The following is a 19,623-nucleotide window of genomic DNA, read 5'->3' as shown; positions in this document are numbered from 1 at the left end:
ATACAATATGTTAGTAGCATGTCATTTCCTTACTTTCCTATAAGTCTTACTTATAGAAAAGCTGTAGTGAAGGAATAGATGGGAACTTTGTTTCATACTCAATCCCTGCTCTCGTGGACATTATATACTAGCGGGGAAATATGATAATATACAGTAGGTCAAGGGTTAAAAGTGTTATCAGGAAAAATCCAGCAGGACATGAAGGGATGGGAAGTGATTAAGGATTATTTTTAGATAGGTTGGTCAGAAACAGACTCTGATAGAAAAAGACTCTCTGATTTTAAAATCATTCAGCAGAGATTTTAATAAAAGAAAGGAGAGAGTTATGCCACTCTGTGGCAAAGGAGCACACGCAGCTCAGGAAGTGGTGAATGCACAGACCCTGGCATTGTCACATGCGTGAGGAACACCAAGGGGGACAGTGTGGCTGATCTGCAGTGAAGTGAATGAGGGTGGGGTCAGAGAGGTTATGGAACTCCAGATGAGGTAGGGGTTGTAGGCTAATCAAGGACGTTGGATTTTATTTGGTAATATTCTGACTGAGATGGAATCGCATTTGACATTTTTGAGCAAGGACAGGATATGAGCTGACGTGTTTTTAAAGGATCATTCTGGCTCTTTTGTTGAAAAATGATGTGGGGACCCAGGGTGGCATCAGGGAAATAGTTGGAGACTTTTGCAGTAGTCTCCAAAAGATACTGTGATGGTGATACAATGTGGTGGAGGTGGTAGGAAGTAATCCAATTTGGACACATTAAAGAAGATAGGGTTTTTTGACAGATTAGAAGTGATAGATAAAAGAAATAGAGGAGGTATGGAAGTCTCCAATGTTTTTGCCTTGAACAATTGCTGTTTATTGAAATAGAACTGGAGAAAGATGGAGAGAAAGTTTGGTGATATTGATACTCAGAAATTTGGTTTTGGAAATATTAAATTTGAGATGCCAATTAGGCACTGGTAATAAGGTGCAGAAACTTGTATATAAAATATCTGGAATTCTGTGTGAGAAGTCTGAACTGGAGATACAATGTAGGAGTCATCAGCATACAGTTTATATTTGAAGCCTGAAGACCAGATGAGGTCAATTAAGGAGTGAGTCTAGTCAGGGAAACAGCCCAAAGAGAAATTTATGAAGAATTCCAATGTTTAGAGCTTGAGATGTGTGTAGGATCTAGTGAAGGAGACTGAGAAGAAAAAACTAGGAGGAAAACCAAGACAGATTGACAAGATTAATAATTGATTTTTGGGTTTGGCAACAATGTATTTGGTAACCTTAGCATGAGCCATTTTTGTGGAAAGTAGGGCAAAAGCCTTATGGGAGGGAGGGGAGTGGAAGATAGGGAAATGAGGGGAGAAAGGGACAGAGGGTAGGTGGGGGGGAGCTGAACTGCCATGTTCAGGTGCTGAGTAGGTAGACTTGTTTGTGTTCAACCTCAACCAGGGTCGGAGATTTGCTTAGTGAGAGGGAAAATGAAAGGGAAAGCATAGCAGTTTTTGGCATTATTTATGAATTCCAAAAATAGATATTGGATTATGTTTGTGAACTGGTCTTTTCCTCTGGGCAGATTAGATTATACTGGATTCAGAGGTGTACTTGATTAAATAATGATTAAGACTTTGATTGGGTCATGTTAGTAGGATGTTGCATCACAGTGTACAGACATGGTAAAGGACAGAGTTGGGAGTTTTGATCCTGGAGCTCGGGAAGTAAACACACAGAGAAACAGATATGGCAGAGGCCCTGGGAAGAGAAACAAGCCATTTGCCTGATAGTTTACAGCTGGCCTTGTGGAGAAAACAGACAGATGAGCCTAGGAAGAAAAAAGCCTTGGGAGGAGAGGAACCCAGGAAGCCTGACCCTTGCAGACGTCAGCAGCCACCTTGCTCCAACACTGTGGCAACATATTTTGGTGAGGGAAGTAACTTACACTTTATGGCCTGGTAACTGTAAGCTTCTACCCCAAATAAATACCCTATAAAAAAAAACCGATTTCTGGTATTTTGCATCAGCACCTCTTTGGCTCACTAATACAGAGTTTTTGTTGTAAACAAGAGAGTGTGATAGACCTAAGTGGTACTATTTTTTCATATTTTATTTAGTCACATAAACTAGATAGATCTCTACCTTCCTTCATTTTTTTCTTTATTTTTTGTAAATAAGTTCAATCAAGGTTCTTATATTACATTTGACTTTTATGTCTCTTTGGTTTCTTAATTTAGAACAACCCAGGAAATTTTAATTTATTTTTCTTTTTAAAATTAATTTATTATAGAAGTGATGAGTCTACAAACCAGTCATGCATAACACACAGAATTCCCATACACCATCCTTTCACCAACACCTTGCATTGTTGTGGAATATTTGTTACAATTGATAAAAGTACATCTATTGACTCTTTGAAGAGACCCTATCAGTTATTGTTGTTTTTAGGTAATTTATTTATTTTTCTATTTGAGAAATTGTGAGTTAACAAAGCAATCATGCATACCAACAGGATTCCCATACATTGCCCCACCAGCAACAGCTTACATTGTTGTGACACATTTGTTACAAATGATGAAAGAACATCATCATGATATTACTACTATATATAGTCACACTAGTTGCTTTATTGAACATCTAACAGCCTGCATTTTTATGGTTGTTTCTTATGTTAGCACTTAATGCCCATCTCCTGAATTTCTTATAAACTGAAAATTAGGTCTGAAGATTTGTATCATAGTTTGCCAGGGTTATTATAACAAAGTACTGCAAACTAGTTGACTTAAACAATAGGAATTTATTGTCTTACAGTTTTGGAGGATAGAAGTCCAAAATCAGGTTCTCAGCAGGCCCATGCGTTCTCTGAAGTCTGTAGTATTGTGGTGGCAAGCTTAAACAATTTTGGCAAGGATACTTCAAAAGTGATCCTATATATATCGCTATCACATCCTGAGTCATATAATATCTAGTTATTTGAAATGTAACCATTGGGTAAAAGTGTGAACTCTAGATCATCTCCAATGTAAACTTAACTACACTTTTGATAGTGCGGATATTATTCAGGGTTTTCCAGAAAAACAGAACCAACATGACATAATTTTGTGTATTTCATGTGATTGTGAGGCTTGGTAAGTCTGAATTCTGTGGATAAAGCCAGCATGCTGGCAGATTGGAAATTCCAGTAAAAGAGATCTTATAGTTTTTGGTCTGAAATATAAAGGGGAAGCTGGCAGTCTGGAAATTCAGGTAAGAGTTAACTTTTCCTCTTAATTTAAAAAGTGATTTTATTCTTAAGGAACATCTGAATTTATATGTATGAATATATATATATATATATTTATTTTTTGAGTGCCTAATTCAATTAAGAAATAATGTGGTTTTAATTGCCACAGAAAGTTGAAGTGTGCATTAAACTAAAGAAGTGTCAATGCCAAAAGTTTTCATTGTAATCCTAAAACCCATAAACATAACAATTCAGCATTAGTTTCCAAATTAATAACAATTTGAATCCAATGCCAGCTGTTCACATAATCTATATGAGTGTGTGGTAAGTATGGAGTTTCGGATGAAAGCAAATTTTTACAGTTTTAATTTAAAAACTATTAATTACCATATTTATTAGTCCTTGAGTTATTTGTTGCAGACAACAGAAAGAAATCTATTAAAAGCGTATTAGATATTCAGAAGATTCTCCAAGATGGTGAAAAACATTAGGTACAGATCTACACAACCAGGAAACTATGGTTAGGTGAGAAAAACCTAGCCATTAATAATCAAGAACTAGACACTCACCTATTGGAAACAATGATGAACAGAGGACCTGAATCTGCAGTAATCTTTATAGCCATGAGAGAACATTTTCTTTGTTCTCTACTTCTTCGTGTCATCTTCTTGTGAGTGGAAATCTAGTACTACTGAGTCTGAGGAGCACAGCCTAAGTTATATGCCCATACCTTAATTGCAAAGCAGATAAGATGGTGAATAGTTGGTTTCAGCTTTTATGTTGGGGGAATGCCACAAGCACAAGAAGGGCCTCAGGTACTGGGTGGCCATGAAGACAACAAAGTCCATGACAGCAGGAATCTCCTACAATGCAAACATTCTCTAGCACTATTTAAGCACTAGGGAAAATTTAAGCACTTTTATTTAAATTTTCCCTTGTCTCCATGTGGTAAATATCACTTTGGTTATTATAAAAGTGACCTGTTTATATAAAATATTAGATGTCCAAAGTAACTGTCATGTTTAATAAAGTTCAGTGCTTGGATGATCTAAGTAAGGTCTCTTCATTTCAGCCATAGAGATTTTGATTATGTACAAGAATGGTTATGTGGAGTTCACCATTGCTATTGATTATTGCATTGTTGCTGAATAAATATGAGAAGGTACTTCTAGCTCAATAGATACAGTTTGCCTCTTTAAACACTTTGGGTACATGTAACGAATTTCCCTGCCCTGTGAGGACCCATACAATGTCATTAACATTCATGTCTAAATCTTGATAGCTCCAACACCCAAACCAGTTTGCTGGGATTCAGTCTCCTCTCAGATTTTAAGTTCTCTCTCAGTAATGTTAGAGGTTTCCAGCATGGTACATCACATGTGTTTTGGAATAAGACTTCTCATATGCTCATGAGTGATGCTGACTTGCCCAGCTGGATTTCTAGGTATCAGCACTTTCTGTTGATTCCTCTCTAATTCTCATCAAGGCCCTAAGCACTGTATAAACTCAGTGTCTTGTGTCAACTTTTATGAACACAACTCTAAGATTCTACCTTTAATCCTTTTATAGAAGTTTAGAGAGGAACAAAGGTGTGCAGAGGAGAACACAATGACATTCCATCTTTTTCATTGTTTTAATCAGCACTCTTTACCCCACAGGTCTTTGTCTTACAATTACCATCACCATAAAGAACAAATGCCTTCTTTATCCTTCAATTAAAACAGAAACCCTCTCCTTCACATCTTTTACCTGCAAATAGACACCTGCAGGTGATGCTGCAGAAAAAGCAATCCAGTTTAGGTTCAGCCAAGACTCCCTGCTACTCCCACATTGACAAATAATAAAAGTAGACTTTATAATGATTTAGCTGTACAAATGGGGTAGTGTTTGGTTCATGTGATTACTTAGTTGTCTTCTACTCTAACTAATGCGGATGCTCAAAGAACCCAGGGTCCCTGTTCCAGCAGTTATTTTAAGTCCAAATTGGGATTTAATGGGCTCCTGATTTAATTAGTTAAATAAAATCTGTTATATACCATTAACAACAAGAACATACCAGCCTAGCTCAGATCCGATAAAAAATCAGTCAATAAAGCAGAACATTCTGCTATTTCCTAACTTAGCGGTTTTGCTTAGCTGTTTCTTTGCAATTAGAAGCTTAGGGAAAAAATGAAACAACAAATCCACACCTTGGATTTACATGCGCAGGTTCCTCAAAATAGTCAAATTACATTTAAAAACACGTTTTCACTTTTCTTCATGACAAACTTTTATAAGATGGTAAGGGACTGGTATTTGAACCATCATTTATAGAAAAAGATGTTAAATTGCTGAGAGAGGGTGACATAAACACTAAACTAGTCCTCAACTATCAGTAGCTAACATGAAACGCTTCTTACAGTCTAGGTCACAATGTTATTCAAAATATGGACCTCTGGTTATATATATTCCTTTCATTTATATGTTAGTATTTTGATGAAAACTTATTTATATATTTTCTATCTTGATTTCTTATTATTTAAATACTTTGAAATCTATTTTTTCTTCATCTAAATTACTATTATGAATCTTGAATTTAGTATTTTGTTCTGCATTAAGGCATTTTAGAGGTTTGTAAGAACACAGTTTCAAATAATATGAAATTAAGTATAACAGCTTTAGCTTGAGATTCTAATTTTCTGCATTTCTATAAGAATGTTGTGAATCTTTCCTCTAACTTTACTCCTGGAGAGGGTCCCTTGCAGGCTTAATTTACAATGGGCTACTTGCTTCAAACTACAAGCAGATATTTGCCTTTCTGCTCTGTCCAAGGTTATGTATTTATCCAGATTAAACAGGTTGTAAAGGCACAAAAATTTGCCATTAAAAATGTCATTTGCATCATTCTCCTTTTTCCTAGAATCCAGAACTGCAAAACGATAAAAAAATAAACATTTTCCCCTCCAGTGTAAATAAATTACTTGTCTCAGAGGAGCTCATGGTGCTTTAAAGATATTATATTTTCACAGTATTCCTGTAATATAGGGGAGAGAAGATTTTAATATTTTTTGTCATCTTCAACAAATATTGACTGAGATTTATTATGCTAGTTAAGTGGAAAGCAAGATGCTCAAGGTCATATAAGCCCCAAAGGCACTTATATTCTAAAGGGGTAGAGAAGACTTATTCATTGAAAGATAAATAATATTGCAAAATATTTGCTAAGTATATTGAGTGAAACTCAAGTTATAAAAGCACCTCCACTTACAACCTTCTAAAGAAGGAAATATATGAAACATGATATCGGTTGGAAGAAAACTGTCTAATCCTGTGTGCCAGCAATAGATGGTGTCCATGTTCTCTTACGTATGCCACTTTGGCTTACAAAGAAATGGACTTTCAGCCTTTCAGATATGAATGATCGCAAGTATCTGTAAATACCAAAAGAATTCAGAAAAGAACAACAAAGACTGAATAGTGAGAGAATATGAGACTTAAGACACATGTTAAAGGAAGAATAAGACATATTTGTGATCAGAAGGAAAATTAAGTAAATTAAGGAAATAGAAATATGAATGGCCTTTTGGGGAATACTAAATAGACTTAAGGGGATAAAATATAGTGTTTCTTTAGTTGTCTGATGTATTACAAACCTGGAGAGGAAGACTGTAAATTGACATATACAAAATGAGTTCTAGAAGCAGAGCTTTAGATCTGTTGATGAGGAATTAGATGAAATAAAGAAAGACCAGCTGAGATATGAGGAAGGAAGGGAATTAGCATCTATGATGTGCTGGTAAATTGTGATAGTTTCTTTTTTTTTTAATAGTTGCTTAGTATGTGGTTCTTCATTTGACTTCAGACAATAGCCTCAGAATGTAAGCAAAATATAAGCTCATGGAAAAGGGTGATTTTAATGGGAAATGGAAAGGAAAGGATAGTTTCATATTGTCAGGGCTTGATTCCATGGAGAATAAAGGGAATAAGTCAAGGATATCTCAATGCAAATGAGCTGAGCTCTGAAGCACAAACATGCAGGTGTAGGGAGGAGGAAAAAATATTGTAGAAAGGACAAAGATAAAGAGCATAGACTGAAGAAGGAGAATCAGAATATAGAATGTTATTGAAACCCAAGAGTGACACAGTTTTTAAGACTTTCATGGAGGAGCCCTGCATATAATTCAGGACTCCAAGCTTCCTGTATTGTTATCTACCCAAATACTAATCTGGTGTCTGGGGTTTGAAATAAGTATATATTTTCTACCTATAAATGTTTCTCTGGGTAGAAACAAATGGTTGGTCATGACTATTCTTTGTTGACAGCTGACAGATTGTGAATTTCCTTGTTAACTATCAGATAAAAAAAATCATTATTTCATTCCTTAAAACAATAAAATATTAAGTCTCACACAAGTCTTCATAATATTTGCTGGTGCTTTCTCATGAGAATCTCTTTTCAATTATTCTTTTTCCATTTGCCTTATCTCCTGTGCTCAATTCCTGTGAAACAGCCAGTGAAACATCAACAAGGCAGATGAAAAAAAAAAAGCACTATTATTTGGATAGCATATGATAATGGTACCTTGTTTGCTGCCTGTTACATCTCCAACTGTTGTTTCCTTTAATACTCTGAAATCACAAACGTCAATTAATGCCACAGACAGGAAAGCAGAAAGTAGAATCGTGAAATCGGAGGGTGATGCTATCAGTGTGCTTTCAAATGCTAAATCAGTATTGCAAATTTCAGTGTTCCAGTGAAAATAATTTCTTATTTCCATAGAAAGGAGGGTGATTTTCATAGTAGGTCCTTACTCAAAATGGGAGACTAACGGTTATATTGCTCATATAATCTGATTTTTATTTAAGTTCATAAAAAGACATGTGTATTTGTTCCTTGATCCAATATAAATCAAATTAGGTGTAGTTTTTGTCATTAATCAAATGTGTATGAGCTAAAAATAGTGGAATATTTTTTCTTTTTTCTTTTATTAGAGATGTTGTAGGTTTATAGAAAAACCATGTATGCAACACAGATTTCCCATATACCACCTTATTAACACTTTGCATTCAGCTGGTACCTTTGTTAAAATCTATGAAATAACTTTTTTGGCAATTGTACTATTAACTATAGTCCATCATTTACATTAATGTCACTCTTTGTGTTGTAAAGTCCTGTTTTTTTTAAAAAAATTATTCCAGTAAAATATATAATGGAAATTTAACTTAATAGAATAAATAACTGCAATGCTGGGTAGTTTTTGCAGCATCAGACTAATTGTCTTAAGGTAGGAAATAAGATAAATGGCTCCTTCAAAACATTTGTGATATGATTTATTGTAAGAAAGAGATGCTTCAAAAAGTGAGACAATGGGAAAATTGAAGCTATATTTACAGTATAATAGAATATTATATCACATTATGAAAAATACCTATTTTATTTATTTATTAGTTGTTGCCTTTTACTTTGCACATAGAGAGCGAAGGCCCAGAATAATGTAGGGAATGTGCAGCTTGAAATTAGAGTTTGAAAATGTTTGTATGCTATTGGAAGTGCTTGCATATTTTAAGTGGATTTTTCTGCACTGTTGACTATAATAGGAAAGCCCAAAGCAATAGGTTCAATATTGAAATTGATCTGAACTTCTCATCTTTGACAAGAACTAGAGGAAAAATTTGTGGTATGCAAAACAAAGATACATATGGCTAGTATTTAATAATATATATTAAAATTATCATTTTGTGATTTTTCAAGCTTAAAATAGTTACTCTATGTTTAATTGCCAAATAATATTAAAGATGGATATTTCCATATTTGTCTAAGGGAAACATGGGTTCAATGACAACGGGCAACACCGCTGGAATACCTTCCTGAATCTGTTAATCAGATTGTTTTTGAGCACAATAGCACAATACTTGGCACACAGGGAGCACTCATCTGTTCGATAAAATGACTTAATTGTATTGAAGTATTGAATCCTGCTTTCCAGTGATTAGCTTTAGTACTCTTCCAATGTATTTATTTACTCTTATTGTAGAGCAGACTGTGGAACCTAGAATAAGGAGACATACTAAGAAAAAAGCAAGGGAATTTTTTTTTTTTGAGGGGGAGATAAAAGCTGTAGTACATAATTCTATTTAAGCTTTGCATTGAGATTGGGGAAGATCATTTATAAAAGAGTGGGCAGTAAAAATACTATGGACTTGGGAACTAAAGAGTATATGAGAACAATAACAATTGTGATTGAATTTATGAATTAGAACATCAGTTTCAGATTCATTTATCTAAAAAAAGCAGTTCATCTTTAAACCAATGAATGCTTTTCTGCTCTGGTTGACTCAGGGCTAAGGGGCCTTGGAGCTCTACTTTCTTAACATTCAACATTTATGATAACCATGTAGTGACTCTGAAAGCACAACATTTGCAAAGAATTCCACAATAAAGGAGCTAAGTTGACTACACAGGAACACACATACTTGTTGACTAAATGAATAAAGGTGTGAGTACACGGCTAAAATGAAGAGATGATGGAGGAGGTGGTGGTGGTGATAACACTGAGTACTTTCTCTTTCTTAATGACAAGTATTGTTCTAAGTCCTTTTATTTATTTAATGCTCATGACAAACTGATGAAGAAGGTGCCATAATCATCTCCATTTTATAGCTGAGGAAACTGAATCATAGAGAGGTTAAGCAATTTGCCCAAGATCACAGAACTAATAACCAATCATATTCATGAATAAATGTTTCTGATTAATATCAATATCATGAATAAATATATTAATATAGTAAATTGAATTCAATGTGTATTTATAGCCTTTATAGCTACATATATAAATTATATGTCTATATCTATAACTCTCCCATGTGCCCAGTAATGTATGAAGCATGTAGGAGAAATCAAATGAGGACTGTTGCTCTTCCTTTGAGGGATATGCAGTTTTGTTAGAAAGACACGCAGACACATAATATATCACAATAGTATATTTAATCAAGTCCTTTGTTTACAGAAAATAAATGCAGTGGTGAATCAGAGCTTAGTGAAATCACTGTGTATAATGCTGCTGTGCATACTGGTGTACCAACAATTGTTCAAGTTCCTCCTGTCAATGCTTTTGGGGTCCCTAGAAGTGGGATTGCTAGGTCTTATGGTAATTCTATACTTATTAATAATTTTCTGAGAAACTGTTTCTCTTCCATAGTGGATGCACCATTTTACATTCCCATCAACAATGAATGAGTGTTCATATTTCCCCACATCCTCTTCAACACTGGCAATTTCCTGCTTTTAAAAAATAGTAGACATCCTACTGACTTTAATATGATATCTCATTGTGGATTCGATTTACATTTTCCTGATGACTAATGATGTTAAACATCTTTTCATGTACTTTTTGGCCATTTTGATATCTTCTTTGGAGAAATGTCTGTTGAGGTCTTTTATTCATTTTTTAATTGAGTTGTTTGTCTCTTTGTCACTGAGTTGAAGGATTTCTTTTTTTTTAAAGATTTGATTTATTTCTCCCCCTTACCCTCCATTCCCCTGTTGTCTGCTCTTTGTCCATTCACTGTGTGTTCTTCATTGTCTGTTTGTATTCTCATTAGGCACCTCCAGGAACCAATCCTAGGATCTTCCGGCATAGGAGAGAGACGATTACTCTCTTGCACTACTTCAACACCCTATTGGGCTATGTTTTCTTATGTTCTCTTCCCTGTGTCTCTTGTTGCGTCATCTTGCTGTACCAGCTCTCCACATCAGCCAGCACTTCTGCGTGGGGCAGCATTCCTGTGTGGGTTGGCACTCTACATGGGCCAGCTCATCATGTGGGCCAGCTTGCCTTTACCAGGAGGCCCTGGGCATCAAACCCTGGACCTCCCATATGGTAGACAAGAGTCCTATTGGCTGAGCCACATCTGTTTCCCAAGTATTTCTTTATATATTCAGAATATGAAACCCTTATCACATATATAGTTCCCAGATATCTTCTCCCATTGTGTAGGTTGTCATTTTACTTTCATAATAATCAATTCCTTTGAGGCGCAAGAGTTTTTAATTTTGATAACACCCCATTTATCTAATTTTCTTTTGTTTCTTGTGCTTTGAGTATAAAGTCTAAGAAACCATTGCCTAACACAAGGTACTGAACAGTCTTCCTTATATTTTTTTCTGCTTTCGTAGTTCTAGTTCTTATACTTCTGTGACCCATTTGAGTTGATTTTTGAAAATGATGTGAGGTCTGGATCCACCTTCATTTTTTTGCATTTGTAAAATGGAGATCCAGTTTTCCCAGAGCCAATTGTTGAAGGACTATTCTTTCCTAGTTGAGTGGACTTAGCACTCTTGTCAAAAAGAATTTGGTGAGAAGCAGACGTGGCTCAACTGATAGAGCATTTGCTTACCAGATGGAGGGTTCAGGGTTTGATTCCCAGTGCTGCCACATGCAAGGAGTGCTATGCCATGCACCCCTAGGCAGAGGTGCCCCACGCACAAGGGTGCACCTACAAGGAAAGCCAACCCATGAGAAAAAAGCGCAGCCCTCCCAGGAGTGGTGCCGCACACACAGAGAGCTATCGCAGCAAGATGAAACAACAAAAAGGAGACACAGTTTCCTGGTGCCACCTGACAAATGCAAGCGAACCCAGAAGAACACACAGCAAATGGACCCAGAGAGCAGACAATGCGGGGGGAAGGGGAAATTAAAAAAAAACAAAACAACATTTGGCCATAAAGGTAAGTTTTGATTTCTGAACTTTCAATTAGATTCCATTGGTCTATATATATGTCATTGTGCCAGTACTAAACTCTTTTTTTCTTCACAAGTTCATGAAGGCTTTATTATAAATTGTTATATTGTAGGTTGGAAAATGAACTCGAGGCACTGTATACTGTAGAAGGAAAAAGAATATCACACTTTCTCATTTAAAGAAGCAGTGTTCCTCTGTGCTATCTCCTTAGGCATTGACTGTAGTTACTGAAATCCATACCTTGTCATGGGTATTCACAGGACCTGTGCATGAAGCTCTAACCTGTTCCCTAATTTTCCAGATAATTTTCATATCATGGTATCACCAAATGCTGAGTGAAGTTGCCACATTAAATTCTTTTTATATCAGGCTTGCAAACACTCAGTACTGCATATAATACACGTTTAGGCAAATGTTATATATCTACAAATGGTACAAGGAATCATGGTACAACCACTGAGTGAAATTGTTTGGTTCAATACACTTCTTTTACATTTAGAAAAATGCCTGAATTTCATAAAAGCTGAGCATACTGCACGTATCTTAAATATGTTAGTGACTAACATGAAAAGATGGCTGACAGGTGCCACCAGAGAATTATCTAGGCAGGAACTCCTGCAGCAGTCTGCGATGTGATCCAAGGGTATTTACACAAGCTTCTGCTCTGAGGAGATAGTTATGGTTAAAAGTAGAAGTGCAGATAAGAAGCCATCACTTACTTAAAGTGCCCTAGGTAGTTGCCTTCCTTATCACAAAGTAAGACACCAGTGAGGAGGTGGAAGCTAGAAAAGACCTATCTCTGGTAGGCCTGCCTTAGTCAGCAGGGCAGTATGGAGGATTCAGAAGAAGAAGGAATCACTTCATCTTTCAAACCAGGCAGCAATTAGTAACTAAAATAATAGTAAGCAGCAGGTGCACTGAAAGTATGTACTGCTGCATACCACTGAGGGTGACACACAGGGGTCCAGGGCAATTCTCTGGACTGAAGAAATTTTTTGAAAGTAAAAATGAAAATGACCAGAAACTGCCCCTCCAAACAGCTCAAAGAAATGAAGGTGGATATGCCAAGACCAGCTGGAGATAGAACCAAGGTTCAAGAACTGGAAGGAAGAAGTCTGATGTCTAAGCAAGTTCAGTCCTCTATGCCCTTATCCAGACAAATTTAAGATCTGTATCCTGGTTAGAATCTTGCAGTCTCTTCAAAAATGAGTTCTTTGAGCTTTTCCCTAGATAAGTCATCCAATTCTATGTCAAACTTGAATGGTGCTTCAGAAATAGACTCATTGCTTGGATTATAATTCTGCTTCAGGTATGGGTGGGCCAGAGCCTGTTATACTTCCATCGCCTTCTGAGGGTTGAATGTCAACATTTTATTCAGTAAGTACAGAGCTTTGGAATCAACATTTTGGAACAGCCTATTCCATGCAACTTATTTTTGTGTGGAAGAGAAGGTAAATAGATTATAGATTTCAAATTTATTATACATTTCAGGACTTTCTGGGATGGGGATCCAAGAATACCCAGAATGGGGTTCAGCTACTTGAGATAATGCTTTCCTAGAAAGATAGACGTGTTGGAGAGCATCTCTTTCAGAATACAGACTACAGATCAAATGCCAGTGGACCTGGTTTAACCCTTGGAATTCAAAATCATCTCCAGAGCCCTGTGCTAATGTGTGCCTACATACTCTGTCAGGAACCTTGTGTGATCATGATCTGGATCTGCAATGCAGACCAAGACACAGGTGGTGTTGAGTAGCAGGTTGGGGTGAACTTACAAGAACATAAAGGATTAAAGTGACAGGGCTCACTTCTCTCTCAGAAAAACAGCCAAAATGACAGACAGAAACTGTCCAGAGTAACTGTTTTACAGTTCTGCTGGGAAACACCCAGGAAAAAGAGGGGCAAAGAGATAGAGAAACTGCAATGAGCATATGTGAGTAACTTGGGACTCTGTTGTTGCAGGCACCAAACACCCACTCTCAGGGCACACAGCTTCATGTCACCCAGTACCTGACATGCAACCATGAACTGAGAGGGTCACAGAGGTCCACTTCCCCAGGATTGGGGAGAGGGAGGGAAACAACCCGCTGCTGATCCAGCTTTTGGCCAGTGAATTTGACTATGGGATGCCACAGTTTTCCTCCATCCCAGCCAAGCAGCTAGCAGAAAACTAAAAATATCCTGCCTTCTCAAATGCCCTCCTTACTGACCAGAACTGGCTGCCTCTGATTCAGAGGGGAGCAGTGAGTTCTTTCTCCCTGGGAAAAGGGAAGGTGCAGCCAATGGAAGTGAGTGGCATCTGATAGGTAAGTTTGAACTGTGGAGCACAGATCTGAATAGCCAGAATGGAAGGGAACTCTTCAGGATCATTTCCACACCTGTCGCTCAGCCCAGCCGTGGTTTAAGTGACCACATTTTTTCCATAGGCTGAAGAGTGCCACCTGCCGACAGGTCATAAAAGTGCACCCCAGGCATCTTTACTGCCCCACTTTCCAAGGCCCTGGAAACTGGTCTGCACCCCTTTAGAGGGTCCTTGGCCCTGTTTTGATCTGTTAAATAGGGGAAATTTTAAAGACCTAGAATAACTTGAACCAAGAATCAAAAAAGAACTGTAACAGTCTGTCAACAAAAAAATTCTAGACAAGAAAGAGAAACTGACTATCAGAGAAAACACAATATCATAATCAGATTCCTAGACATCAGCAAAAAATTACAAGCCATACTAAGAAACAGTAAGATGCAGCCCAGTCAAAGGAACAAATAAAAATGAATGATGAGATAAAAGATTTGAAATAACTAATCAATGATAGTCAAACAAATATAAATCAATTCAAGGAGTTGACTGACAATATGGCTAAAAGAGATAAAAGACATTAAAAAGACACTGGGTGAGCACAAAGAAGAATTTGAAAAGTTAGGTGGAAAAATAACTGATTTAATGAGAATAACAGACATAGAGGATGAGAATAAAAGTATATTAGAGGTATACAGCAACAAATTTGAAATGGCAGAAGAGAGAATCAGTGAATTAGAAGATAGAACTGGTGAAATTGAAACAACAGAAGAACAGATCAAGAAAAGAATGGGAAAAAAGGTGAACAGGGGGTCAGGGCAATGAATGTGTGTCATGGGAGTCCTAGAAGGAAAAGAGAAAGGAAAAGAGAAAAGCAGCAAAAGAATATTTTAGAAAAAAATTGCCTAAAATTTCCCAACTCCAATAAACGACAAGAAAATAGATGTTCAAGAAGCCCAGCATACCCTAAACAGAATAAATCTGAATAGACCTACTCCAAGACACATACTTATTAGAATGCCAAATGCCAAAGATAAGGAGAGAATTCTGAAAGCAGAAAGAGAAAAGCAATTTGTTACAAACAAGAGACTTGCAATAAGACTAAGTGCCAATTTCTCAGCAGAAACCATGGAGGTGAGAAAGCAGTGGTATGATATATTTTAGGTACTAGAAGAAAAAAAAAAACCCTACTAACTAAGAATTATTTACCTGGCAAAATTGTTCTTCAAAAATGAGGGTGGCTCATTTACATTTTCACATGTGGTCAATACTTCATTCCTTCTTATAGCTGAGTAATATTTCATTATATGTAGATAACACATTTTGAGTAAAGTAAGCCAGTCACTGAAGGACAAATATTGCATGATCAAACTGAAATGAACTAAGGATATTAAGCAGACTCACAGAGGTAGAGTCTGGAAGATAGGCTACCAGGAGATACATAGGGAGTAGAGAGTGATGAGCTGATGCTCAATCTGGGCAGAACATATGATAAGGTGGATGGGGAGGCTTAGTAGGATGGGGGTGATGGGTGTGCAGCAATGTGAATGGGGCCAATGATGCTGGAGTGTGAGTGTGAGTGAGGCTGGTGGGTTGGGTTCAGGTATCCATAAAATGGGGGCAGGACTGGAAGAATGCACAGATGAACTATGGTTGAAAACACTATTGTGGGAGTGTTCTTTTGGCTACAATGGCAGGTGAGGATCACTGAGGCAGAGTGTCAGTGGTGGGGGGATATGTGGGGAATGGTGCACCTGGGGCATGCCTCTATGGAATATGAATGCATTCATGTGGTCATAGGGTATTATCTCAGTGGGTGGAGGACCACACAATAACCAACAAAAGATTAAATTCCCATCCTGAGGAGTCCTGCAAGAATCTCTAGAGTACAGAGGCTGTGCCTAATAAAAGAAAACAGACCAATATGCCTAGTCATCCATATTAATACTTGTATTTATGAACCTTATTCTTGGAAAATTGAAACTTAGCTTAATAATTTCTATTGCCTAAGAGTTACCTCCTGAAGACCTCTCTGTTACTAAAATGTGTCCTCTCTCTAAACCAAACTCTCTAAATAAACTCACTTCTTTCTTCCCAGCATGGGACAATTCCTGGGCATGAGCCTCCCAGTCATCGAGGTATTATTACCAAGTGTCAACCTGTGATGGATTTGGAAAAAGACCTTGAAAAAAGGGGGTAACATTAAATACTAAAGAGTTTTTATGGCTCAGGGATTTAAAAATGGGTTGGGAGTTCATTCCAAAGGTTACAACTTTGCAGGCAGGTCTCAGACAGATTTCAATAACTGACATGGTAAACAAAGCCTTAAACAAGAGTTGTCTTGAGGGCTCCAGGGACATCAGACACCAGAGGCAAGACACCTCTGAAACCAGCACCCCATTGGAATATATGATAGCTTATTTTTCCAATGTTGCAGAGATAGACTCATTTATAATTTCCCTACTCAGGATTTTTCTACCCCTTTTATTTGAACCTATAATTAGCACTGTATCCATTAATATATGTCCCCAAAATGTAAATCTTTGGTCTGTTCATATGAACATTGAGTCCTGAATCTCAGCAGAGTTGTAGCCAACACCTCAAGCTCCAGTTCATCAGACACCAGGACAACTAACAAAATGATGATGATGGACAAACCCCATTCCAAAAAATGAAGAGTACCTACAACTGCAAGCAAAACAGTTTCTACCATCTGCCCCATAAGATCTAAGCCCCTTTTCAATTTGAAGCAGAGCAGGCATCACCATCTCAAAATCCTCAAGACTGAGTAATGAATAAACATAAGGTAGAAACACAACCATTGACCAAAGTTAACATTATATTGTAGTAAAGGAAGAACTTATAACATTGATATAAAGATAGTGGTTACCAGAGGTTCTGAGGGGAGGGGAAGGGATGAACAGGTGGAACATAGGGCATTTTTAGGGCATGGAGTTGTTCTGCATTATATTGCAATGACAGGTACAGTCATAGTGTATTTTGGAAAACCTATAAAATTGTGTGGACAAAGTGTAACCCATAATGTAAACTATAGCCCAAGGTTTGTATCAATGCTTGAATATTTGTTCATCAATTGTAAAAAATGTACCACATTAATGTAAGATGTTATTAATAGGTGAAAATGTGGGAAGGGGAGGGGGCGAGTTGTATGGGAATCTATTATACTTTTGATGTTAATTTTCTGTAATCTAAAACTTCTTTAAAAATAAAGTTAAAAGGAAAACCTTATGAAAAAAATGAGTGTGAGTTCATCACAGATGAACAGGATCTAGGATAGTGTGTAAACAACAGGCCAGCACTATAGGACTCAGTAAAGGGAGTTCTGTGGCCTGCAAGGGAAAGACAGGGGAGAGAGGCTTGAAGTAGAGTCTAGAAATGAAGATTATCAGAATGCTTAACCAAAATGCTAAAAACAGACAAATATAAGATATGACATATGAAAACCAAAACATAAAGTGATTGAAGCAAACTAATGTCTTTACTCTAATAATGTTGAATGTTAATGGAACAAACTCCCCAATCAAAGGACACAGGCTGACAGAATGGATTAAAAAAAATGTGAGCCATTCTTATGCTGTCTACAAGAGACTCACTTTAGACTTAAGGATACAAATAAGCTGAAAGTGAAAGGTTGGAAAAAGATATGCCACAAAAACAGCAACCAAAAAAGAACAAGGGTAGCTATACTAACATCAGACAAAGCAGACTTTAAATTCAAAATGTTATATGAGATATAGAAGACCATTATATATTAATTAAAGGGGCAATCCACCAGGAAAAAATGATAATCATAATTATCTATGCACCTAACCATGGTGCCCCAAAATATATGAGGCAAATTCTGGCAAACACTGAAGGGAGAAACAGATATCTCTACAATAATTGGAGGCTTCAATACACCACTCACATCAATAGGTACAACAACTAGACAGAGGATCAACAAGGAAACAGAGAACTTGAACAATATAATAAATGAGCTAGACATAACAGGCATATACAGAACATTGCATCCAAATCAACAGGATATACATTCTCTCAAGCGCTCATGGCTTTTTCTCCAGGGGAGCAGTAGGGTGGAAAGTTTGAGGTCATGGAACAGAATATTAGTGAATGGATATATTTTGACCCTTGGGGGATCTAATAAAGGAAAAAGAAGGTAGAGTCATTGCTGAGGTGTTGTGTCTTCAAGAGTTTGTAAAGATCTGTTCCCAGGAGGTCCTGTATGATATATCTATATCTTTTCTTTGCTTACTGGATGGAGCTTGGATAACAATTATTCCAATGGTGTTCTCATGTCTGAAGTGAGATAAGATTTTTATCTCTCTCGGTGTTCTCTGGCAACAGGTCTGGTGCTCAAAAGGACTGATTTTCTTGATAGCTACCCAAACTTTGTTGATACTATCATAATCAGAAAACACCTACAACTGCTGATATAGAAGTAGGTGTAGCACAGCCCCACATCAAACACCTGTGCACAGACCATCTTGGGGCCCCTGCCCACTACTGCTGCCACCATGTTGGCTGCCAGGCTGCCATCGCTGAAGTGAACTTGAGGCTCTGTAGATGCATCTCAGCTCCTACCAGTCCACCTAGATGGACAACCAATTCCCCTAATTCTGCCATGGAGGAGAAAGGAGAACACTGCTGGATAAGCAGGAGAGCCCATGATCTCTTGGACCAACTGCCTGCCTGCATGTCTGCCTGATTGACTGGTGATCTTGCCAGTAGTACCATGTTGTTTTGATTGCTGTGCCTTTGTAATAAGTTTTGAGATTGGGAAGAATGAGTCCCAATTCTTTTTAATTATTCAATTAAAATAATTCAATTTAATTATTCTTTTTGAAGATGGCTTTTACCATTTGAAACACACTTTTCCTTTCCATATTAATTTATTTTTTATTTTTTAATTTTTATTCATTTAATTCCGCCCCCCCTCCCCCCGTTGTCTGTTCTCTGTGTCTATTTGGTGCGTCTTGTTTCTTTGTCCGCTTCTGTTGTCGTCAGTGGCACGGGAAGTGTGGGTGGCGCTACTCCTGGGCAGTCTGCACCCTCCTTCACGCTGGGCTTTCACGCTGGGCGGCTCTCCCCAGGGGTGCACTCCCTGCGCGCGGGGCTCCCCCACGCGGGGGACACCCCTGCGCAGCATGGCACTCCCCGCACGCATCAGCACTGCGCATGGGCAAGCTCCACACAGGTCAAGGAGGCCCGGGGTTCAAACCGTGGACCTCCCATGTGGTAGATGGACACCCCAACCACTGGGCCAAGTCCATTTCCCTCCATATTAATTTAGATTGGCTTTTCCATTTCTTCCAAGAAGGCTGTTGGAATTTTGATTGGGATTGTCTTGAATCTGTAAATGACCTTAGGTGGAATAAACATC

General features: G+C 37.5%; 1 pseudogene; it reads right to left on the bottom strand.

Moving 5' to 3' along the window:
* Window positions 1-13,089: 13,089 nt before the first annotated feature.
* LOC101428183 (mitogen-activated protein kinase 1-like) lies at window positions 13,090-18,977 on the bottom strand (annotated as a pseudogene).
* Window positions 18,978-19,623: the final 646 nt, after the last annotated feature.

This window comes from Dasypus novemcinctus, chromosome 4, assembly GCF_030445035.2.
Source record: "Dasypus novemcinctus isolate mDasNov1 chromosome 4, mDasNov1.1.hap2, whole genome shotgun sequence".
Lineage (NCBI taxonomy): Eukaryota > Metazoa > Chordata > Mammalia > Cingulata > Dasypodidae > Dasypus > Dasypus novemcinctus.
The sequence above is the reverse complement of the archived record's forward strand: the minus strand, read 5'-3'. Positions and strand labels throughout refer to the sequence as shown.